Here is a 25,041-nt window from a genome sequence, read left to right on the forward strand (position 1 = left end):
ACCCAAGAAAGAGATTCCCAGGGACTAGTGGGTGAGATGCAGTCTGGTTCCTCACAGCAGCCAGTGAAAAGAGTTTTCTCTTAGTGCCTCTGTCTTAGTTCACTGGTGAGGTTTTCCGGCCATGCTTGCGCAGTGTCCATCTGCTGGTGTGGAATTTTATTGTACTTATCGTGGGAGTTGGATGTTCTACGCCGCTCGGCTTGTGATAACCAGATCATTTCTGCGGGTCCACTCTGGCTTTTCTCGGTTCCTTAACGAGCATTTCTGGGAGATGTGGTTCTGAAATACAAACAGAAGAAACCTGGGCAGAACAGAGGCTGGTAGGAATGGCAGAGGAGACAGTGGTACCAATGCTGCCATGCATGTTAAAACATTCCAGGGAGTGAGGGACTGGGGTCCCTCGCAACTCTTCTCATCCACCTGTGGGGTAGGTCAGACCCTGGCAATACCCTTGTAAGCCGTCTCTCCCAAGTTGAGAGGGGTCCCTAAACACCCTGACAACGGGTGGCCCTGACCCTGTTAGAACACAAGATATAAACAGTCTTCTACTTCTGGTCCCTTCTTTTAAGTTAAACATTATGACACTCAACTTGTTGCAACAGGACATAGACTATTTCCATATAAACATGTATGCTTTTGCTGCATATATACACATTTGGTCCGGCCACAGGGTGTGTCCTAGCCAATGAAGGATGTTTGGTTCACAATTGGTGATTGGAGGTGTGGTTTCTTGGGGGGTGGGAGAGGAGCTCCCTTGGGTGCTGGGGTTCATAACCGTGGCTTAATGGTTTTGTACTTGGCTTGTGGCTCGAGATCTTCCCTTCCTTAAACCTCAGTGCCACAACAGACATTCTGGGATATTAGAGGATCGTCGCACATGGATTTGGTAGGCTGAAAGCATTCTTGCATGCTTTATCCTGTATCTCTTTTCTTACCTAATCTCCCTGAGGAGATTTGAAAGGTACTCACATTCAGTGTTGGAAATGGAAGAAAATGTACTCTGGGAACCCCCCTTTGACTTGGGGGGTAGTGGTGTCAAGAGGAGGGGGTGGGGCCGAGATGCATGGACCTAGGCCAGGTCACTCATCACAGCATCTCTTCATCGAATACAAGCCTGGTGATTTGCATAAAAGCAGAGAGCACTTTGGGAACATAAGAACGCCCACGATTTATATTTGAAACATGTCTGTGATAGTGATTCAGCAAGGAAAGCTTTAGACTGAATAGTGGAAGTTGGACTCTGCTCTTTTCATTGGTCACAGTACTCACCTTAACAAAAAAAGTCTGTAAATTGCAAGACATATATACCAGTTTGGACAGCTTCTGGGCAGAATGTGAGGCTTGGCTGTTTCTTCATTCAGTCTCACCTCTCAAGTCTTCTGAACTGCTGGCCAAGAGCTCACCTTGGGGAAAGATCCAAGAGTTCCCTGGGCCTCAGGACAGAGGCAAGACAGACTTTACTGGAGCTCAACTTCGTCTTGATGTAGCTCATTCCATATCCTACTTGTATCTCAGTGACAGCTCTCCTATGTGCCAACAGATATCTATTTCATATATTTACCTCTCTCTTTTTTGACTGACAGCGGCCAATGATTGTCTTTACCACCTTTTCCTTCATCTTCTTGTACGCTCTCTTGTGGTGTCCCTCAGGGATCCGCCGTTTCCCCTGATGTTATTTAACATCTATGTTCAGCCTTCAGTTGGTCTCATCCACTCCTCCCATGGCTTCAGGTGTTACTCTTAAGTGAAATACGGAAAAGTCCCAGTCTCTCTGCGCCAAGGAATTGTAAGAATCAAGGACTGATTTCCAAACAATTTATTTGAAGTGTGAGAAGGAAAGCCTGACACGTGTTTCAAGCCTTGGACGGCTCTTCATTTGAGGCTTAAGTAACATAAATTATTTACAAAGTTGTATTAGACAATCATGGCACAAAATTAGATCAAATGAACAATTTAAAAATAGGGGGGGGACAGGTATAACACACATGGGCGAGCAAGAGGTAATGTAGCAAAGGACATAATAGAAATTCATACCCAGATTATAGTTGATAAATATCCAAACAAAATCAACATGCATAACAATGCAAGTAAAGTTAAATACCCCAAATTGCAGAATCAGATTGATTGGAGAGTGTTGCACAACCGAAAAAGGCGTGAAAGAGAAAATCATATGGCAAAATTAAAAATAAGTACGTGGCTGTAGCAGCGCAGTCAGAGACAAAGACACACACTGAATTATGCCAGAATTAGGCTTTTCATATAGAAAAAATGTTAGTTCAAGTGTTGAATTACCTTAGGCACCACTATGGAGGACTTCACACAAAAAAGAAGAGAGGACAATGCCAGAATGTCATACAGAAATAAAAGCGAATCAAGACTATAAATACCAAATGGAAGCAATTAAATAACCGAAACTACCAAGGAAAAAATGAAGAAGTGCATACCTCAAATGCCTCGCAATTGCGGAAAGGCTGAAAAAAGTAAAACAAACCCAATAAGTCACCGTGTAAATTACACAGTTATCAAGTTAAACAACTGATTGGAGTACGGCATGTAGAAACCCCAAGTAAATTGCCGCCTGGGATGCACCAGGTAATTAGGCAATTGTAAGCTTCCCAAATGCCAAGAAGCACGAGGGAGTATGCAAAAACATTTTACTTAGGCGAGCGTATGAAAGGTGTCTGCTGGTGTTCCAGTGCAAGAGCCGCAAAAGGAAAAAAGGACTAAATTTATACAGAAACATCAGCCGCGCAATGTGCGAGCGACCGCGGCTGAGAGCAAACAAGTGTGTGTCAAAAGAGGCCGCCATATTGGATAGATATGGAAGGAGCTTTAGCAACCAAGAAGGCCATTGAAAGCTTGCACTCGTCGGAACTTATAGAGGACAGAAGTAATCGGCTTGAAGACGCAAGCCCAATATATTAGTAACCAAAACCTGTTTAGGCAACCAAGGTAATCCTTGAGTAGGGCTATGCAAATTAAATACATCGGGCAAAAAATATGCCAAATTGAATACTATCACTTGCCGGAACCTAAAAGGACAAAAGTATTCAGCTTGAAGGCGCAAGCCCATATATTAGTAACATAAACCTAATCACGAAAACCAAAGCACTGTTTGAGTAGCACTATGCAATTGAATTGATCGGGCAATATATATGTAATTCATTTCGCGTTAAGGACACTGTGTATGATTAATGATCCAAAATGTGGTAGGTGAAGTGTGGCTAAAGAAAAGAAATGGAGGTTGCAAACAAGCAGAGCCTCCTATTTTAAATTATAAAATTTAGGGAGAAAGAGAGCAAGAAAGGGGGGGGGGCCCATTTACCAGTGTGTGCTCAAGTCAAGAGTGCGCTGCTCAAAGTCATGTTGCAGAAAAACTAAAACGAAAAACAGAAAATAAATAACTTCAAGATTAATCCAAAGCACATAGTCTGAGGAAAATGGAGGCATCTACTGAGAAAGAATAAAGTAATTACATAATCTGTTGAAAGCTAGAGAAAGGTGGCAAACTCATGGTCTGAATTTAAACCCAGATACAGTGCAGCATTTGCATATTAATTTTGCTTCCAGTTGACGTAATTTTAATATTAGATTGCCACCTCTATGGGGCAAAGACAATTTGCAAAGTCCCACAAAGCGAATATCCTCCTTGCGATCCATTTGGTGCAACTTTTGCCAATGGTTGGGAAGGGGATATTTCGCATCTTGGCTACCAATTGTCGCCAAATGTTCCCGAATCCTAATCTTAAGTGGCCGGATAGTACTGCCAATGTACTTGAGGCACAAATGCAGATAATACAATACACTACGTATTTAGAATTACAATTAATGAATGCCTTAATTTCGTGATCCCCTCGTAGTCCAAAGGGGACTAAAGATGTTTCAAATGTAAATGCACATGTTGCACCCTCCACATTTGTGGAAACCATACGTTCTAGCAGAGTGAAGCCAAGTCAAAGGCGGATTTAGTGTGCTCATAAATGAAGGACATAATTTATTTTTGAGAGACTTGCCCTTACTATAAGTGGTGCTGGCATTGGTATCAAGCCAGTGGGTTATATCAGTGTCAAGGTGTAACAGATGGCAATGTTTCCTCAGAATCTTGTGTATTTTATAGCTGTCAGAATTGTACCTGGTGATCAACCTAATTTTTTGAGTAGCCGATGACTTAATCCGGATTTTAGGAACTAACAAATCTGCTCTCTTGAGCTGGCGTACCGAGGTCAAAGCTTGGTCCACACAAGTTTTGCGATAACCTCTATTCAGAAACCGTGTTTTGATCTGTATGCTTTCCTGATCAAAATCTTGTGATTGGGAACAATTTCTCTTAGCGCCTATAAACTCTCCTTTGGGAATGTTTGCTATAACATGTTTTTTATGGCAGCTTTCTGCATGCAACGTTGCATTTACAGATGTAGATTTACGAAAGGTTTTGGTGATGAGACCATTTGGAGTAAGGTTAATTGAGAGATCCAAAAAGTCAATGGGCCTCATTACAACCCAGGCGTTAAGGGGTTAACGGCGCCGTAAAAGGTGTCGGCGCCGTTAAACCCTTAACGCCTGATTACGAGGTCCCTTTGAGGGTTGCACTTTAACGCCTGCTTTTAGCAGGGGTTAAATAACCAACCCGCAAAGGGACCTAGGAGCTAATTACGGCACCGTAATTAGCGCCTTCCCCATTCCCATTGAGCCCTATGGGCCAAAAATGGGAATGGGGAAGGGGCCATGGTGAATGGGGAATTACCGCCCCGCCATCCTTGGAATGGGGCGGTAATTCCGCCATTCACCATGGCGGAGTTGGTAATTTACCGGCGTCAACCATGGCGCTAATAGCGCCATGGTTAACGCCAGGGTCGTAATGAGGCCCAATATGTGTTTGACTGCAAGTTGAGGTAAATTGTAAACCCCATGTATTATTATTCAAACAAGCAATGAATTCCAGAAGGAGATCTTGTGTACCAGTCCATATTAGAATAACATTGTCTACATAACGTTTCCATAGGTGTACAAATGGAAGGTAAGTGACATTAGAAAATACACATGTTTGCTCAAAAAAGTGCATGAATGCGTTAGCCAGTGCTGGCGCAAAACTTGCACCTATTGCAACCCCAATAAGTTGCTTAAAATACACATTGTTAAACACAAAGACATTGTTTTCCAAAGTGAATGACAACAGTTCTTTAACCATTTGAATGTGATCATAGTATGATGCAGAAAATTCTCGAAATAAGAAATCAACACTTTGTAGTGCTTTAGAATGAGCTATTGAGGTACATAAGGCTTTCACATCTAATGTCACCAACCATGGGCCTCATTACAGGTCGGGCGGTCCGGAAATAACAGTGGCGGTAAACACGCCGCCACTGTTAATTCCGGACCGCCCGATCCCGACTCCTGCAGGCGGGAGGTGATGTTCCCGCCAGGTCTGACCTGGCGGGTTTAACACCGCTCGCCTGCTGGCAGACGCGGAAACACCAGCACCATCACGAGATGGTGCCAGTGTTTCCACTTCCCCATTCCCATTGAGTCCTAGGGGATTCAAGGGGAATGGGGTTTTACCGAATTCCTCCTCTGGAATTCCCAGGACACCAGGGTCGTAATGCCCTGGTATTTCCAGGATTCACGGAGGCGGAATGGTAATACGAGTCCGGCGGTAACCAGGCGGTTTTACCGCCTCGGTTACCGCCGGACTCATAATGAGGCCCCAAGAGTTTTCATCAAATGTAAGATTGTCAAGCATTTCAAGAATATGCATGGTGTCCCTGATAAATGTAGGGGTTTGCAATACGACTGGTAGCAAGAACTCATTAATGTAGATTGAAATTGGTTCTAGCACCCCACCACCTCCACTGACTATCGGTCTCCCTTCAGGAATATCCAAGAATGTTTTGTGTATTTTCGGGAGAAAACAAACAGTGGGCATAGTGGGCCCAACCACCGTGAGGAATTCTCTTTCCACATGAGTGAGGAAACCCAGTTTGTGCCATTTCAAAATTAATAGATTTGCTGATGCATGAATTGTCTGCAAAGGGTTACTAGAAATTATAGAGTAGCATCCTGCTGAATTAAGGTGACACATGCCCATGGCGATATAGTCTGTTCTATTCATGATAACAACATTTCCGCCCTTATCAGCCTCCTTAATAATTAAATCAAAATGACATGACAACCTCTGAATTGCTTCATTTTCATCTTTATTGAGATTCCAATTAGCTTGGTGTTTATAAAATGAGCCACGATCTTCCAAAAGGTGAATGTCCTTAATCATCGCCTGATAAAAAGTATTGATAATATTATCCGGCGTAAATATAGGTGAAAATTTAGATTTCCTGGAAAGTTCCTTAATAGAATCATTTTGTTGTATAATGTCAAGATCTTTAAGGACATGTGAAATACTGGTAGGAGAGGATTCTAGATCATCCAGAGTCATTATTACATGGGTAGTCAATAAAGATTGTAACAAAATCTGAGACGGAATTGGTGTTGGTGCTAGGGGCTTGTAAGTCTGTACTTGTGTGGAAAATATTTTTTTTAATTTGAGCTTCCGAATGAATTTGAACAAATCTATTTGAACATCCACAAAGTTATTATGAGCTGTGGGGACAAAGGAAAGTCCCTTGTTCAAAACAGCCGGTTCAGCTGGGGAGAGCGAATGTGTACTAAGATTGGTAATAAGGTTCACGGGTTCTGATTGGACAGTTGTTGCTGTGACATGGCTCTGGTTTGTCTTCGAGAAGGTGGTGCGTTGCCGCTGCCTTGGCCTACGACCCCTAGTGCCCCTGGTTGTATGCCTGGCATTGCAATATTTGTGGCCACTGGTGTCTGAAAACTGACCTTTTTTGCTGCAGCTATTCTGTTGCCTTTTTTTGTACTGCCCGAGTTGCTCCAAAAAAGCCGATGGGCCTGATGGAACTGATGGAATAGATTCAGAATCACCAAGGTCGTCTTGGCCAATTTAATTTGAAGAGGATAAATTGGAGATTCCAGATTCAAGGTTAGATGTACTGGGAGAAGGTATTTCTGGGTCACTGTCTATATCTGAGCTGGATGGAGTAGATGCCAGACTACTAGAACGAGACCTAGACACCTCGTCGTATTACGCCTGATATGTATAAATTCGATTATCACGATAATCTCTGTCATCTCATGAAAATGTTCTAGATTTGCACGTTTTTACCTCATCTTGGTGTTTGCGCAGTATCTCATAAAGTGTCTTGAAATTCTTATCAATTGTAGTGCTAGGAGCATCAAACAAATTAATTTGATCTTTTAATTTATCGATTTCGATAACAGCCCTAGCATGCTCCCGAGTAGCATGTTCTACTAGGAGTTCCAACATTTTGTTAGAGCTAGATGTGAGATTTGTTTCCCACGTAAGTAAAGCCACAGACTTATTTTTAATTTTGCAATATGATTTTCTCCTTCATGCCTTTTTCGGTTGTGCAATACTCTCCAATCAATCTGATTCTGCAATTTGGGGTATTTAACTTTACTTGCATTGTTATGCATGTTGATTTTATTGGGATATTTATCAACTAGAATTTGTGTGTGAATTTCTATTATGTCCTTTGCTACATTACCTCTTGCTCGCCCCTGTGTGTTATACCTGTTTCCCCCACCCCCTATTTTTGAATTGTTCATTTGTTCTAAATTTGTATCATGATTGTCTAATGCAACTTTGTAAATAATGTATGTTACTTAAGCCTCAAATGAAGAGCCGTCCAAGGCTTGAAACACGTGTCAGGCTTTCCTTCTCACACTTCAAATAAATTGTTTGGAAATCAGTCCTTGATTCTTACAATTCCTTGGCGCAGAGAGACTGGGACTTTTCTGTATTTTTTTTAACCTTACCAGTGGGTCTGTACAGGCAGTACAGCCACACCTCCCAGATACCTGCTGCCTTGGTGCAACCTTGTCTACCTTGAAAACACACAAGCGCTGTGGATTAGTGACCTCCCCTGCCAACCGTTGTTTTTGTGTTACTCTTAAGGGGATGACACTCAGATCCGGGGCCGTTTAGATCTTGACCGGGGGGAGGTCTCATCCTGTTTCCGTGAGTTCCTGGGAGCCGTGAAGGGCTGGATGAGCAACAACTGGCTCAAACTCAACAGGGACAAGACTGAGGTCCTGGTGGTGGGTGCTTCTTCTGGTCTAGGTTCTTGGTCTTCCTTCTGGCTGGCTTCACTGGGTGATTTTCCTGTTCCAGCGACGGTAGTGAAACATCTTGGTGTCCATCTTTCATCATCTCTCTCTATGGCTCTTCAGGTGAGCGGAGTGTGTAAAACAGGCCACTTCCTACTGAAGGTACTTCGCAAGGTCTTGCCTTTTCTACCGCTCACCTACATCCGGCAGTAGTTGCCTCCCTTGTCATGAGTCGTTTAGACTACTGCAACGCTCTTTATTTGGGCCAACCCACCGGCCTGATTCACTGCCTTCAGTTGTTTCAGAATCCTGCGGCTCGGGTGGCTACTGCCACCCCATATGGTTCCCACATTAGTCCAGTCCTGAGATCTCTGCACTGGCTCCCAGTGAGAATAAGAATAGTCTTCAAATCTTTGTGTTTGGTTCATCAGGCCTACTATCAGCAGGAGATTTTCTTCAGGAGAAGCTTTTACCCTACATTCCAGGCAGGGATCCCCGCTCCAGTAATGAGTGTCTGGTTGTGGTTCCCAAATTCTGCCTCTGTAAGGTTCGGGGAGGGTGGGCTTGTTTGGTGGCGGCGGCGAGCAAGCTCTGGAATGGTCTCCCAGCCAGTCTCAGAAACACCTGAAGTTCCGTTGCCACCTTAAAACTCTGCTATTCTAAGCGTAGGTAGGGTGCTGTTGTCCTGTCGGCTATCCTCGCGCCATGATGTCTTTGGGTATACGTGCGTGTTACAAATAGACCTAACATAACATGGATCTAACATATATCATAAGTATATAAGACTGAAACATCCTCTCTCGGTAGCAGGTTCAGACACAGATAAGTTGTGTCCATGGTGCATGCAAATGGCATACTCTTTCTCACATTCATGAGTGACACTCTGCTCTTTCTTTTGCCATGTGCCATGCATTGTACATCTCTTCTGTGCAACTGTTGTTCTCCTGTATCCAGAAAATACATTTATTTAGAACAGTATTCAGTTTGATTTCTGGAAACTGCTTAGGCTTTTTACTTTTTTCATTTACATTTTTAGAACAGAATTTTTGTTTAGCCATTCTGAGGTAGGTGCTATCTTAGCAAGCATTTCTAACTCCCATGCCTCTGGTACCCATTCTTTAGCACAAAAAATGTATCCTAAAAATGTATCCACACTGCATTCCCATGAAGCAGTCCCACAATTACCATTTTGCCAACCCGAGACAGATCGCTTTCTACACCATGGCCAGCTCTTCCCCTTCCCTTGTAATTACTTGTTGGACACTTCCCTTTCTCAATTTTATTGACAAATGCAAAAGTCTCAAGATACATTTCCGCACTTGAAGTCCAACTTAAAATAAGCACACTCAAACAGCTTTTAAGAGACATAATATGGTTGATATCACCAGTTGCTACGTTGCTCATTGCCAATGCAGAATTACAATGAGAGTCATGTGTCCAGGTCAGAACATCTTGGGAATGGACTGCTGTGGAAGTACTTAGAAGAGTCTCATAGGGGCCTGCCATCTAGCCTCGATGCGCTATTTTATGCAATGTTTACAGAAGAAAATCTAGTCACCTGGCTGAAACAAGTGACATGGTGCTGTCAGACATTTGGATGACACCTCCAGCATCAGTTGATAAATACATTGGACAGTTTTGTCAAGGTCTGCAGCTTCTTCCCCCTGAGTTTCCTCACCTGGGTCTTCTGTGGAGCTAGATGCCTTCTGTCTCCTCCTATCCTTCTTGGGGTTCTCTGCTTCGTCGTTTGTCTTGGTGGTCCTTCTTCCCTTCTTGCGCTCGTAGAGGTAGGGACGGTCTCCACCCGAGGCCACCTTGACCGTCGATAGGACCTGGTGAACCCAAGGGAGCCCATCCCCTCAAACAGGGAAAAAGCCTGAAGAGGCAGAAAAAACCCTGTGTAGCTGCAGCTATTATTTTCCAGACAGAACTGAAAGTGGAAGAGGCTGGTACTGTAGAATCCAATAGGCTGTGGTAAAGTCTCTGGTTTGTCTCTGGTGGTAAGGATATCCAAGCAGGTCGTAGAGAGAATGACTGGGTAAGTAGATGAGAGGGAGAGAGTGTGTAAGAGCGACAGAAGGATGACTGTAGCGGAAGCAAAGGTAAGAGTGAAGGAAAGGAAGAGAGAGAGTGAGAGAGAAAGCGAGCGAGCGAGAGAGAGAGAGAGCGAGCGAGAGAGGGAGAGAGAGAGCGAGCGAGAGAGGGAGAGAGAGTGAGAGAGACAAGGGATGAAACAGTGGCGGACACTGTACACACCGCGGACGGGTGCCATTGAGATCGAGCAGACAAAAGGGGAAATGCAGAAATGCCAAAAACGGCAGTAGAAAGTAAGCAAGTACCAAAGAATTTGTATCCGAAGATGGAACCGGATACGCGGCAGCTGAAAGGCTGATCGAGAACACAGGTAAGCAGGAAGGATCCTGAGAGGGAAAAGGAGCGAGGGAGACGACTGCGGATAAACAAATTACACAGTCGGGAAGGCACAGGAAAAAATGAAATCAGTGGGAGCACAAGAGGAAAAGTATACAAAAACGGGCACTGCTACGTGGGCGAAAGACTAGAGACCAACGAATGCGAGTTGCAACGCGACTCGCAGGGGGCGTGGCCTCCTAATATACTTGCAGCCCAAAAAGGCTAGAATGTCACACTAACCTGCCGTGGAGACCTAATAGCGCCTCCATTTTGCCCATAGTTTCCACGGCCGCGGTGTGACAAGTTTTCATTAACTGTTTACATTAATTGTGCACTGCATTGTCCATTAGCTTCACCATGCCTTGGCTCTGGGGCACTGGAGGAGTCTCTGGTAAATGCATCAGCCTGCCCGTCACCATTCCATAGGGCTCAATCATATCATTCTGTTTCCTGTGCACCGGTACCAGGAGAGCATATGGCCACTTCAGACCAGCTTCTGCATATGGTTTTGCCATTTTATTTTGCATAGACCCATTTGTCTTTCCACCAGCCCCACTGATTTTGGGTGATAAGGACAATGGTGCTTTTGCTATACGGTTAACACCTTACATAGCTCCTGTATTAGTTTCCATGTGAAATGTGTGCCTCCATCCCTGTTGATACCCTAAGGCACTCCAAAAGTAGGGGTAAAATCTCTTATCTGAGCTTTGACATCAGTCTCAGTGTCTGTCCTATGGGTTGGATACGCCTCAAACCATTTAGAGAACCCAACAATCACCACAAACATATAGTCTTGGCCTGCCACTTTCTGCATTTTTATAAATCGCAGTTCAGCAGTGCAAAAGAGGTCTGTGGTGCAGGATGTACCCCCTGCCCTACATTAGAAAATTGTACTATGTTTTGCTGCTGGCAAATCAAATATCGGTGAACAAGCTGTTTTTATGAAAAACCTGGAGCATACCATTCTTTATTTATCTGGTTTACCACACCCCCTTTAGCTACACGGGCTACACTGTGCAGCACTAATGCAAAGTAAAACTGAAGAACAGATAGGAGAGCTGTCACTGTGAAGGGAACATAATACTGTACTCCATTCATTCTTCCCTGTACTCTTCTGCTCCAGTAAAACCGCTAATTGTTCAAGTGCGTCATATGGCAGAATTTCTGACTGCACTTGCCTTTGCAATTCGGACCGTAAGGCAGCTAAGGCACACATGTAGTCTGCCGGTATGTCCCTGGTGTGTATCAGGGACCAGGACTTTCTCAGCGCAATTAACGTTAGTGCAAAGAAGCTATGCCTGATTATTAATAGAACAGCATTTTGGGAGCTTGAAGTGCGTGCTTGTCTTTGACACATTGTGTACTTCACATTTGTCTCTTTGATCTACTGGCTAACAAAACCAAGTGGCACTCGCAACTCTCATTGTAGGGCATTACATGTGTCTCTCTTTTGTTGTAGGAGGCAAGATGATGGCACGTCATGTTCATTGCGCTGGGGGTTAAGGATATGCATTTTTGCAGATTTCTGTTTAAATGCACGTACTTGTGAAAACAAATAGAACATGCTTACAGGTTAATAATTTATATGCCTTCAGAAATAGGCAGTACCTAAGAAACATTTGAATTTTGTAAACTGGAAGTTGGATATGCTGAGTGGCATTTTTTGTCAGTACCTTTAGTAGCTTTTACATGTCTAAATGGAATAGACATGGAATGGAATAGATGATTTTGCCACATTGATCAGTGATACAGATAGGGTGAGAATCTATTTAGCATATAATTATGAAATATGGTTTCATTTGTAAAGCAGTGCCCTGAGAAGGAGGTTTCCATAAATACAAGCCTAGAATTGGTTGTGGGAAAAGGTAATCATAAAAGAAATGAAGGCCCCCCTTTGGCTTTAAATACAATATGAAAAAGCTCTGTGCCCAAGTGAAATACCTAACAAGGTCAGTCTACATTTTAATGTGACTAGGCTGTGATAAAGAACCCTGATTAGGTTCTAGTTTTTACACAAATCTCTTTATATATTTTATCTACAGATGTTATTTAGGTTTAAAGTTCTCATATCCAAGATGTGCATGGAATTTATTTCAGTGTTAAATATACTCCATGTCCTGATAAAGGCACCTGAAATTGTCAGAGGAAATACTATGGATGAGGGTATTCTGTCTCTGTAGGGCCGAAACACAAAGTGCTGACACCTGTATATTTGCGTCATATGTTGTATGTCTTTCTTTTTGTCATGCTTTGTGGGACTTCAACATTTGTAATCTATCTGTGCTGCAGTATAGGGTGGTTAAGGACGGTCAGAAATACGGGAGATTGTACATGTGTTCATTGTGTGACCATGTTCAGATTGAGTTGGATATTAGGTACATTAGCAGGATACCCCCACGCAGTCTATTTGAACAATGTTATATCTGAGACAGCACTTTGATGCATTTGCACTTCATGGTGTTTAGATGTACGTTTTTCTTGCACTTTATTGCATTTTGCACATAGACCATTTGCCTAAAAATGTATTGTCTAAACATGTTGTTGAATTATAATGTGTATTACACTTTTTTATGTTTTTAGACATTTGTAAAACAAAACAATTAAATTGGTTACAAGTAGCAGAGTTTGTCACTAGATCAATGATCAAGCATGAAAGAAATCTAATAAACTCTGGTGTCAACTTGATCATTAGGAGGGCAGGGCAACCTACTCTATGCTTTTGTTGTACTCATAGTTTCCCCCGTGTTAAAGGGTAATTGTCCTTTCGACAGATAAACATTAGTGGTAACCTAGTAGAGATTGCATGCACTTGCCTTTGTGGCACAATCCTTCACATGCCAAGGTCTCAAGAAAAAAGGCATCCCTTCCCGCAGTTTGGTCTGCAAGTGCATTGTATCAACTGACGTTATTTAGAGGGATTTGGTGCATGGCACATGTAATGCCCAATACCTCTTTAGGCAGCATAACTGATTCAATAGAGCCTTTACATGTTAGGCATTTCTAATAGGGTTTCTTGCTGCCGCTAAGTAGCATCTTTCTTTTCATAAACTAAAAAAGCCATGCAATATCCCCCAAGGGGAGGCAAAAATCCATACAAACATTCACCAGCTTAGGTTTTGCTGTTTCATGCACACTTTAATGCTACTAGTTCCACTACCTGTGCTGAGTAAAATATCTGCTATTTGCTCACTTTCATTCTGCATATGGCAAATTCAATTCTTACATTTTTTACATAAAACCCATCCCCACAATACTCATATGGGTTTTGTAAAGGGATTTCATGCACATCGTTGTGTGATTTAGTGGGTATAGTTGTGGTTAACGCAGAATCATGTGATTTTCCTTCTGTTGGGCACGGTAATAGAGAGGCTGACTTTCATACTAAATGACGTGTGAGGGGTAACTGGTCGATTTCAGCAATATTAAATCATACTTGGTAAAATGCGACATGGACAGATGTTGAGTCTGTTTTAAACAACAATGCAATAACGTTGCATCAAGACAATTTTTTAATTACGCTAAAACCGGAACCTGCATAATGCGGATTCTCAAAGACCGCATTCGAATCAGACCGCAAAACACAACATGCAAAACGGAAAAGTAAACCGGCATTAGCCACCAGCCATTGCAAATTAATGTTTGCGAGAATTTCTTTCTTGGAATACCAGAGGGTTCACCCATTTATTCAATCAATTTGACGTGGTATTGGGAAAGGTATTTGTCATCTGCCTACAAGAGACATGGTTAAGCGTGCCCCCGGTCAGAGATGGATTTGTCCCTCTTAGTTGAATTGCGTATGCAGGGTCCCCTTCCCCCTAGAACGTGGAGACTTAACAATTATTATCTGGGGTCCCCTGAACTGATAGATCGCCTCGAGGAAGTTTCTGGTGAATATTTTGAAATTAACGAGAAGTCGGTGGACAGCCCCGTGATATTATGGGAGGCCTATAAAACAGTGCTAAGGGGTGAAATCCTTTCTTGGACGACACATAAAAGAAACATCCGGTTCCGGGAAATATTAAAGGCCGAAGAGGAAGTGAGAGACAGGGAGATTGAGCATATATCCGATCCTACGCCTGAGACCCACCGATCCCTCCAGCGCGCCCAGGAGTGCCTCCGTAACAGAACGATGGATGACGCCAAGCAGGCCCATTGGCAGGCTAGGGCGAGGGTGTATGAACTTGGGGATAAGTCGGGTAAACTGCTCGCTTGGTTGCAGAGGAGAGACGAGGGGCAGCGCCATGTCCGGGAAATTGTCACGGCACAGGGCGACACCCAACATTCGGACTCTGGGATTGCCGAGGCCTTCACAGAGTTTTACGCAGATTTGTATCGGGCTCCGACCTCACCGCTAAACCCCTGCCTCCTAGATGAGGTGACGCTGCCGATCCTTTCGGGGCAACAGAGGGACCAGCTGGACTCTGCTTTATCAGAGGCTGAGATTGCAGAGGCACTGTCTCAGCTCCAGTCGGGAAAGGCACCGGGCCCGAACGGATTCCCAGTTGAAACTTGGCAGAAGCTAGGAGTAGACAAAATGGCCGGTCCTCTACATAGGATGTTTCTTGCTGCCCGGGAACAGGGTACCCTCCCACCAGATCTTTGCAAGGCCACCATTGTGGTCATTCCCAAGCCTGGCAAACCTCCACATGATTGTGCTTCTTATAGACCTATATCGCTGATTAACGGGGAAGCTAAGGTCCTTGCTAAGCTATTAGCGAATCGGTTGCAGTTAGTCACATCCTCCTTGATCCATCCGGATCAGTGTGGTTTTATGCCTGCCAAATCGACTCGGATGAATCTGCGCCGCCTCCATTTAGCATTGGAGAGATCCCCGATTATAAACGAACCCTTGGCCTTGTTGGCAATCGATTTTGAAAAGGCGTTCGATTCCATTCGATGGGATTACCTTTGGGAAATAATGCGCCGCATGGGGTTCGGAGAGGCCTATTTAGGCTGGGTGCAGCTACTTTATGTTAACATCAAGGCGGAAGTGAGAGTGAATGGCTGGTCCTCTGGGTCCTTCCCCCTGGGCCGTGGTACGCGACAGGGATGCCCTTTGTCCCCTCTTTTGTTCGCCCTTGCTATCGAGCCATTAGCTCTTTGGCTTCGCCAAAACACCGCCTGGAGAGGATTCAGATGGCCGGAGGGACACGAGGATCGTACATCCCTGTATGCGGATGACCTCCTGGTGTACCTGGGTGACCCACTAACATCCTCTGCCATTGTAACGCAAATGTTAGTCCGCTTTGGGGAACTCAGCGGACTCAGAATCAACTGGGGGAAATCAGTCCTCTTTCCGGTGAAGGGTGGGGAACAGGCAATCCCCCAGGACTGCCCGTACCGGGTGGAACGACAGGGGTTTCGTTACCTGGGAATATGGATATCCGGGGATTTAACAAGCTATATAAGGAACAATCTCCGACCAATCACAGACCGCTTTATTGTTGATGTCCGGCACTGGAAACTCCTCCCCCTGACACTTATGGGAAGAGCGGCACTTTTTAAAATGATGACCCTTCCTAGATTCCTCTATGTCCTTCAAAATGCCCCACTTAAAGTCCCCGACTCGGAGTTCCACCAGGTGGAGACACTTCTCAGAGACCTCATATGGGGGGGAGGCCAGTCACGAATTGCGTTAACTACACTTCAAAGATCTATTTGGGAGGGAGGAATAGGAGTTCCCCGCCTTCAAACGTATTACTGGGCATCACAACTGGTGGTGGTTAATGACCTTCTCCACGGGGACCGAGACCTGCCCCATATACGGGCTGAGATAGCCACTATGCGCAACACTGACCCGCTGCTTCTCCTCTATCAGCCCCTTTCGAGAACCTCTCCGCCCACAACCACTACGCATATGATCACAGTGTGGAGACAGGCACACCGATTCATTGGGTGGGAAAATAAAGCTACTAGAGCACAACCCCTCTGGCGGAACAACAACCTAGCTGAGACCCAGAAGTTGGAGCCGTGGCCTAGGTGGGTGAATGCGGGGATTGCCAGGATTGGGGACATGCTTACACAGGGGTGTTTGGCCTCATTTGATGACCTACAATTGCGATTCCAGATTCCGAATACGGAACATTACCACTACATTCGCCTCGCCCATGCTTTGAGACCCTACCTGACAGCAGATACGCAGTTACCGGACTATACCCCCATAGAGCGTAACATCCTTCCGGCGCATATCCCTACCAAATGCACTTCCATCCTTTACAATGCTATATCCTCCTTTGCTACCCCCGAATTGAATGAACTAAAGGCAAAATGGGAAGTAGATGTGGGGGTGATAGATCCTGAGGATTGGATACAAGTCCTTATGCATCCCCGGGAAATCGCCATTTCCTCTAGGCTTCGATTAGTGCAGTTGAAAATACTACACCGGGTTTATTACCCTAGGACACGTCTATATGGCTGGAAACGGGCTTCTGACCCAAACTGTTTGCGGTGTGGGGATGGGGAGGGGACCTTTATTCACATTTTGTGGCTGTGTCCCCAGATACAAACTTTTTGGAACGCATGCTGTATGGAACTCTCCCGAGTTCTGACTCGCACCATACCACTGGACCCAAGGGCTTTGCTTCTGGGCGTGCCCGATGAGATAGAAGCTAATAAGTGGGAAAGATTGCTCCTACACACGGCGATGGGGCTGGTTAAGCGTAATATCGCGCAGAAATGGGGTGCCCCTGACTCCCCAACGCTGGAACAATGGAAATTGGATATGGACATATGCGCTATGATGGAGCGTAGGATTTACTCGGCGCGAGGCTGTCCCAACAAAGCGTCGAAAATATGGGACAGGTGGGAGGAAGGTGTGGCCTGAGTGTCCCATGTACAGGCGGGGGAATGTGCACTGGGGGTTTTGTTTTGTGCTTGTACCATACTATACATTATTGCATGTGATGAGATGATCGCTCAACTGTTGATGCTCAGGGTACCTTTTCTGATTGTGAACGACTATGACAGTCTGAAGTTGTTTTTGTTTGCTTGTTGCTTTGTTATTATGACCATTGTACTATGTTAATAACAATAAAATACTTTATAAAAAAAAGAGATGGATTTGTGATCTTATTAAATCCAGCAATTAAAAATGCAAAGGGTCGTCCTTCCTCTGGCCTACTGATGATGATCAGGATAAACACATGGTGGCAGTTTATAGACACATTTACTCCCAACCCGTTTGTGCAAGGAGCCTTACTGCAATCAAACAACCAAAATACAGGGACAAGGAAGCATTTGCTTATTTTAAATAGGTATTGGAACCCGAATAAAATCAACACAAAATCCTTCCTTGATTCAATGATTTATATCATTGATAAAGCTATACTGCACTACAATAATCTTTCAATCATTTGCGCCGGTGATTTAAACTGTACATGGTTTAAATACGATCATGCTACCCAGATATATAAGTTAGCTCCGACCAACGAAATAGTCTGTCGTGGGCACAAGTGGAGTCAGGCGCTTTATATTCGGAACTGTCAAATGGTCAATGGACATGTGTCAGGAGATCAACCACCCAGACAAACATGGTCGATCAACAAGGCTCATTCAATCATTGACTACTTTTGGGTTTCACAAAATCTAATTGAAAAAGAATTGTCATTATCAATTCTACCTATGCCAAATAGTGACCACAATCTTATGCGGCTCACTTGTACAGTGGAATGGTTAACAGAAACTAGATCCCATGACATTCCTGTTTTAGTGAATGCTGGCAGAAATCGTCTTAGGATCGATAGATCAAAAATACAAAAAATCTATCAGAATTTCATTAATGACGAAGAATCGTCGGTTGAGTATGTTCCCTTGTTTTAAAATGTTGTAACTGTACGAGCGGCAAACTCTATTATGGGTCAAAAACATAAACATCTATCATCAATGATACTGATGCAAGCCAAAAAAGCGATGCAACTGGATGTGAGGAACCTGAAGAAGAGGCATATGATCGCCAACGATACAACCTCCATTAAAATTGCAATCCATAAACGTCGCCAACTGTATCGAAATTGGCTAAAATCTCAGAAATTCATAATAGAACAAGTCAAGGCAGAGTTACTAATGAAACAGATAGTCCAGAAGAACACACGTGAAATATGGGCAATCCTCAACACTGGTAACTCAAAATATCAGTCCATCGTAACAAACGGGATTGATTCAGCGCAATGGGAACTTCATTTTGCAAAAATTTTCAGCAACCCACAATAAGAAGAGGAAGGTTGCATTGAACAAAACCTTCCTTCATGGGATATGCAAATATCTGCTGAAGATATAAAAACGTCCATTTGGTCTTTGACGAATTCAAACGCCACCGGTCCAGACTTAATAACCAATATAATGCTGAAAAACAACGAAGTTGAATGGGCGAAATTCATAGAAACTTTATTCTCAAGATTATCATCAACAATGACGATACCGGCGTCTTGGCGCAAAGCAATAATAGTTCCCATTTACAAGAAGGGCAATCAGGCAGATCCAACTAACTATCGCCCGATTGCCCTGTCGGACACCATTGGTAAAATCTTTGCATCTTTTTTACGTCAACGGTTAGTACAATGGTCAGTAGTGGAACGAATTCCCGACATTCGACAAACTGGATTCACTAAAGGCGTTGGGGTTGAAGTGAATTTGCTGATAATGACCATCTTAAAACTCAAAAGTATAAGGGCCAAAACACGACTGTATGTAGCGTTTATCGATCTACGTGGCGCCTTCGACAGTATCAATCAATCAAAACTATGGCAAAAACTAAAAAATTGGAATTGTCCAAGTAAATTGATTGAGCCAATACGAGCACTATACTCAGATACAGTCATTAGTATAAGATTAAACAATCAAGGGACCTTATCCAAACAAATATCTACAAATATGGGTGTGAAACAAGGCTGCCCATTAGCGGCCGAGTTATTCAAACTGTTTATTGCCGATATTCCAGCGCACCGTAAAAACGTGAGATGCTTTCCACCAATTTTAAACAACATAGAAAATGGATGCCTCATTTACGCTGACGATGTGGTCCTTTTAGATAAGACCCAGATAGGCCTACAACGGCAATTGGCAAACCTACATGAATATCTTAATAACAACGACTTGGCAATAAACACTGAAAAAACAAAGATTATCATCATTGGCAAAACAAACCCCAAAAAACAACGTTCTTTTACGTGGCAAGTTTATAAGAAACATCTTGACGTAGTGGACTCAATAAGATATTTGGGAATTTCTTTTAACAACTCACTTTGTGAACATCCTTGGAAAACAGATTTGACAAATCGTATGATTCAATTCAGTATTCAAGCTCAGTTGTTAAATAAATCCTACGGGAAATTTACTCTAACCCCGATATTGATATTCTACTCTTAGAAAGTAGTTCCGGCAATCACTTTCGGATCAGAAGCAGGTTGGAGCATTGATGTTACATTTTGGCAGAAACTGGAAGGCATATTTTGGCGGCGTGTCTTGAAGCTGCCAACTTACATTTCAATGATCCAGTTAAGATATGAGCTGTCCTTAATTTCCTTACATGCCGGAGTCATGTGGAAATCCTTGATGGCATTCCGGAAGATGATTACTACGCCCATTCCACCTGCTTATCAGATTTTTTCAACAAGACCTGGAACAGGTAAATCAAATCTTCTTGAAGAGTGGAAACATCGCCTGGTACAGATCTTAGCTTGTGCTGAGTTGAATATCGATGATCTGATAATGAGACCGCAATCAGTGAAAAAAAAGTTTGAAATTGCGAATTGGAAACAGAATAATGAGCTACGGCTTAAGATGGCTTCAACTTTGGATTCCGGAATAGGCGAACACAAGCTGGGTGCTCCATGTAGCTACCTAATAAATTGCCCGTCTAGACATCACCGTGAACAGTTCTTGCGAATTCGCCTAAATGCTATAAATACTAGCGCGACACTGCGGCTTCGTCGTCTAAAAAAAGTAACTGATGATAAGTGTCGCTTTTGTCTGAACGAAACTGAATCCATAGAACATCTCTTAACAAAATGCACGAAGCTTACGTCAAAACGAATGCTGCACCTTGGAAACTTTAGTCCTGCGAGCTCAGAGTCTCGAGACTGGTGGTCATATGCCATGGCTGGCAATTCCGTGAAACTATGCTGTGCGATAGTTGACTTTGTGGACTCATTAGAATTGGAGGCAAATGATTAACTACAACTAAGATGCTGATGAGTGATTGAATGTTGCCACTGGCTGTTTCCCTTCCTTTTTTTTCTTCTTCTGTTGCCTTTTTTAGGAGGATCACTGTGATCAACTGTAAACAAATGTTGTAATAAAAGTCTGATGCCACAGTGATAACGCTGTGACATTTCAGACTGACGTTTCCAAAAAAAAAAAAAAAAATTACGCTAAAATAGTGAAAAGTATAGCAATGAAATGGAAAAATATCCCAAATGAACCTGAAACAGTCTAAATCCTCAAATGACTACTCTCTGCAGATTTAGAAGAAGGTACAATCTCAAAAATGTATAGTTACAAAATGAAAAGAAAGAGTCCCGATGCTAAAAGTCAAACAAAAACGGCGGAAGCGTTGAGAAAGTGTTGAGCTGTAATTGACCCACACGAATGCTGTCGGAACGTTGGCAGCCAGAGATTACAGCTGCTTGGTGGAGCGCAGTACTACTGCATCAAGAAAATCAAAATTTGAAGCTACAGAATCCCTTGGGCTACGTGAAGCAGAAGTGTTGAGAAAGTCTTGAGCTGTAATTGACCCAGATGAACGCTGTCGGAAATTAGTAACCATAGATTACAGCTGCCTGATGGAGTGAGGTACTACCGCTTTAAGAAAATCATAAATTGAAACTACAAAATCCCTAGGGCTACACGAAGTGTTGAGAAAGTGTTTGGAAACATGTTTGACATCGATATAGGAGGGATGGGTGGAGTTTCTCAAGGACAATATCTTTTATAAAAGTAAGCTTCCTGCTTCACGCCATGTGCAACGCCGTAACTTATATTGCCTTTATCAGAACATTGACATTGTATTATACTAAATGGTACACGGAGACCCGAGTGTAGCACAATTGGGGTGTAGTTAGTAAGCTGCTTAGCGCATGTGCTCTGTGCTCCCAGCAATCAAATCAGGAAGAAGTAATTCTGTGATTGTATTGTATCTTTCGCTCCTGTATGACGAAAAATTGCAACAGAGGAACTTTTATTGCTTGCTTGACTATTTTTGATTTCCTTCGTTGCTCTGGAATTTCAAATAGTGCTAATAATTTACAACACTTTGTGAAATCTAGATTGTATGTAAATCGGTGACTGTGGGTGTTTTCCGTCTTTGAGCCTATTTGTAGAAGTCACTGTTGGCACTGTTGCACCTTTGAGCCTCTCTTCTTTGATTGCAGAGGGATTGGTTTGATAAAATTACATGTCGGGTGGTAAAGACGACTCTGTTTTGGAAATTAATTGGAGTGCTTTGTGCCGGCTCGACTTCGGCCTTTGAGCTCTCCTGGGACGCCAGAGGATCACGTAAGCTAGCACTTTATCTTGGTAATTTTACCCATTTTTTTCTTTAAGTGTCATAATACCCTATATAGAAAGTGTATATTACTATCTTGCACGTTAGCACTTTATTTTAGAAATTTTTGGAAATTTTATTATTGGACCCTTTTTTTGCTTGTGATCCTTTGATCACCTTGATTACTGTGACTATCTGGGACCCTGCATATTAGCGTTTATTCTGTAAATTGTTTCAATTAGGGTATCGTTGCCTTTACATTTCAAAGGGAAGTTTGAGTAAGTGCTTACATTGCACATTAGCACTTTATTCTGGAAATGTTTAGCATCTGGGCACAGTAGCATTTGCACCTTATTAGAAAGTTTGGGTCTTTGTTTACATTTAGACAATTCTAGGACTGTGCCTTTGTGATTTCTATGGATTTTGGACACTAGCCCTTTAGGCTGGGCCATTTTTCCATCCGAGTACTGTTGCATTCGCACCTTATTAGAAACTGTGAGTCTGTGCTCACACTTGGATAATTATGGGAATGTGCTTTATGTGATCTTCTTCAATAGTGTGATTTTATTGTTATAATGAAATATTATATTTTATTACATGGTATTGAACCTGAGATATCTGTACACAAGTAATGTGGAATTTTTAATTATTGAGCCTATAGTGGGTTTTTAATATTTTTATTTTTTATTTTTATTTTCTCTCTTTTTTTCTCCTTATATAATAATATGGGAAGTACCTGACAATAGTACCTTCCTAAGTGTGGTCTTTCTTCTTTTTCTTCCTTACTCTTTAACAACATCCTTACTCTGTGATTATCTATTTCCCCTTTCCATCTTACATATCTTTTTCCCCTTTTTCTCCCATTCACTCTCTTTTCTCGGCTTCCCTTCTAAATATTCATAGAATAAATATGCCACAAAAAGGTCTTAGAAGCCACATAAATACAGACGATTCTGGCGATGTTATCATGGATAAAAGCACTATTGCTGTGGATATGTTGAAACAAGGGAAGACTGAGGGGGTGGTTGAGTCACTGAACTGTATGGATTTTCTGCCTGAAACTGATGCCCAAACAATAAAAAATGTTCTCCCGAAGGCCCCTAAAAATGACCATTCCCCTATACAAAGAAAGGGACTTGCCATAGCCTTAATACATAAAGAAGAGGTAGCCGATATAGTTGGTGACATGGCTGAACCATACTAGAGGGAAGCTACTAAGGATCAGGCTAAACAAGGAATTAGTAGGGATGATGGCCACAATACTTACTTAGGAGAGACGCTTAATGAGTTCGAGAAAGAGGCTATACGAGAGATGCGAGGCTTGGGTATTAATAGTGATATACTTGGGAGAATTTAAAGGAAGAGAGATTGGTAGCAACTCTGGAATTTAATTTGGGGGAAGCGATCTCTATAATGAGGCAGAATTGGATCTAAAAAAAGATGGTTCTGTATTGACTTGAGAAGTGAAGATGGATTCCCCAAGCCAGAGAGAGTTAATCCATAATGCTGGACTGAATGTTAATAAATTCCTTAAAGGAAATAAACAATGTGTTACCACGAAGATGAATACTCAAAATAACAACCAACATTATTCAATGCGCACTTCCTGGGGCCATCTGGAGGCACCACCCTAACGATGAAGGACCCTTCTATTAAACAAAAAGGTATGGTTCAGGAAAAAAGTGGATTAAAACCACTTAAAACCACTATGGTCCTACCCATTGCCGGAGTTCAAATTAAGAACTACTTTGAAAAATACACTTTTACTAGCAAGGAAATTAAATTGACCATACCGGCAAGAGGGATTGCTAAATGTGACCATTCTGTAAAGGCAGATGCTGCTAGAAATAATCTATTGGGATATAATGAGGTGGGAGATAATGCTATTACTGATCTGAGCATCATAGCATTTGCTGATCTGGCAGTGGAGGGACGCCCTAATAGTGTGATTCAATAGACTTGCGATGCATCACATATTGGTTCACCTTCGGACTTAACCAACTATAATGATGAATATACTGAAAAACAAAATTGGCTGAGGGAAAGAGGGTTCTTGTCAAAGGGGCCAGATGAACAGTTGGAGAATTCTTAAATACATCATACTCTGAGAAAGATGATAGAATTAAATTGATGCAAACTACTGTCTCTGCCTTAAACATGGTACTTAGCTCTTTTGTTAATCTATACGATAACATATGGAGAGAAGTTAGACCCCACTCAGAATTGTTGGTGGAAATATATAATAAGCTGGAGGGTATCGATAAATTGTTTGGGACGCATTTACAAGATAAACCCTTTGGCCATGGAATAATCAATGATTCAAAAACAGAACTATTGACCAAGGCAATCTTAAAGGCGGATAAGATACAGGGGGAGGTCTTTGAAATACCAGAAGAGAAAATCTCTATAGAGGTCCTAGATTCTGATTGTCAGGTAAAGGGTCAGAGAGTGAATATGGGGAACTCACAATTGGAGCAGGTAACTAAACATGGATGCTCTTATAGATTTAACCAAAGACCAAACGCCTAAGAAAAACCTAGCACAGGATAAGAGGGACAGTGTAATATTGGAACAAGATGCAGTGAAACCCTCTATCATAGATTTAACATGTGATCAATCGCCTAAAGATAAAGTAGCACCTAGGCGAAGGAGGAAGGCCCCACTGGTTAAGAAATCCAAGAACTTAAGAAACACTAAAAAACAGAACGTTTTATCACATAGATTTCTTAGGAACCTCACTATTCTGGAGATTCTGTTAAAGAAAAACACTAAGACGAATAGTGCTCAGAAGCAAACCACTTGAGAGCAGGAAGAAGAATCAGATAACGCTGGAATACAGGAGGATAATATGCATGAACAGAAAAGGGATAAGGTAAATGATAAACAGTTGGATGGGTTTGGGGAATACCTACCTGGGAGCAATTTGGGTAGTGTGAATATTTTATCCCTTGGAAGGGTGAATATGGGAATACAGACTGATCAGGTAGAGACCTTTGCTGCAATTTCAG

The 25,041-nt window shown here is 42.7% G+C and overlaps 1 protein-coding gene across 1 annotated transcript in view; it reads right to left on the reverse strand.

Moving 5' to 3' along the window:
- LOC138567268 (uncharacterized) overlaps positions 1 to 25,041 on the reverse strand; it is a 1,463,541-nt gene that overhangs the window by 896,924 nt on the left and 541,576 nt on the right. The gene's annotated exons all lie outside the window — the stretch shown is intronic.

Source organism: Ambystoma mexicanum, chromosome 2p (genome assembly GCF_040938575.1).
Source record: "Ambystoma mexicanum isolate Mex_15411 chromosome 2p, UKY_AmexF1_1, whole genome shotgun sequence".
Lineage (NCBI taxonomy): Eukaryota > Metazoa > Chordata > Amphibia > Caudata > Ambystomatidae > Ambystoma > Ambystoma mexicanum.